Source organism: Elephantulus edwardii, unplaced genomic scaffold (assembly GCF_000299155.1).
Source record: "Elephantulus edwardii isolate Elephantulus edwardi_28Jun2011 unplaced genomic scaffold, EleEdw1.0 scaffold00038, whole genome shotgun sequence".
NCBI classification, from domain to species: domain Eukaryota; kingdom Metazoa; phylum Chordata; class Mammalia; order Macroscelidea; family Macroscelididae; genus Elephantulus; species Elephantulus edwardii.
Window position 1 is genome coordinate 10,755,990 of NW_006399788.1, and position 1,176 is coordinate 10,757,165.

Here is a 1,176-nt window from a genome sequence, read left to right on the forward strand (position 1 = left end):
TGGAGATAGGATGCATCCCTGGTGAATGCCCTTCCCAATTTTGAACCATGCAGTGTTCCCTTGTTCTGTTCTGACGACCGCCTCCTGGTCCAAGTATAAGTTTCGCATTAGAACGATCAAGTGTTCTGGGATTCCCATTCTTCTCAGAGTCAGCCACAGTTTGGACAGAGTAGATAGCTATTTTAAAATGTGGTTCAATATAAATATATTCCTGTCTGACAACACATTTTTAAATGTATTTTAGGACTTCACCTAATTTATTTTATGGCTCATACTTGCCTGTCTTCATTTCCATAAAAACATGTATTTGGAGCCACATAGAAATTAAACCCAGGGGTTTTGTCCTTACCTCATTTCAAACCTTGTGATATGATAGGTCAAATTATTTGCTCAGGTGACAAAGGATGTAACATTTTTCAAAAGGTGTCATACTTCGAAAATCATTGTGTACATACACTTAGATATTGCAGTAATGTGCATCTTTGCTCTTAAGCTCTTATTTCATCAACCTCTGTGTATGAATTTGTCATAAACACTTGACCTTTTGAAATTTAAAATTGAGCTGCAGCTCAATCACACATTTCCTCCATGTCTCTGGTGTTATAAATGGACTTCAATCCCCTGTCTTCCTGACCAAACAATGGTGCTTTTATCACCACATTATGCTATCTTCTCTCACCTGGATTGACTTGAATCATTTGAGAGAGATGGATATATCATATGGGAATTGCCCTCTAGACCAGGCAATTGCATTTCAATAAAAAGCTTCTATTTTGCTAAATTATATAAACTTGCTTTTTCTTTTTTATAATTTCTTTTTTTTCATTTTATACTGGTTTGCTTACAAAGTTTGTATGCCTTGCTACACTTTGCTATTACTACTGTGGTGAGATGATATCTCACTGTGGTTTTGATTTGTATCTCTCTAATACCCAGTGATTTTGAACATCTCTTCTGTGTCTGTTGGCCAATCGAATGTCCTCCTCTGTGAAAAAGTCTTGCCCATTTTGTAACTGGATTATCAAATACAAGAAGAGAAGGAAATAAAAGAACTCCCAATCAGCAGAGATGGTTAAACTGTCACTCTGTGCAGATGTTATAATAGTGTACACAGAAAACCCCAAGAACTCAACAACAAAAATTTTAAAAAACTGTTGGAGCTAGTAGACCAGTTTA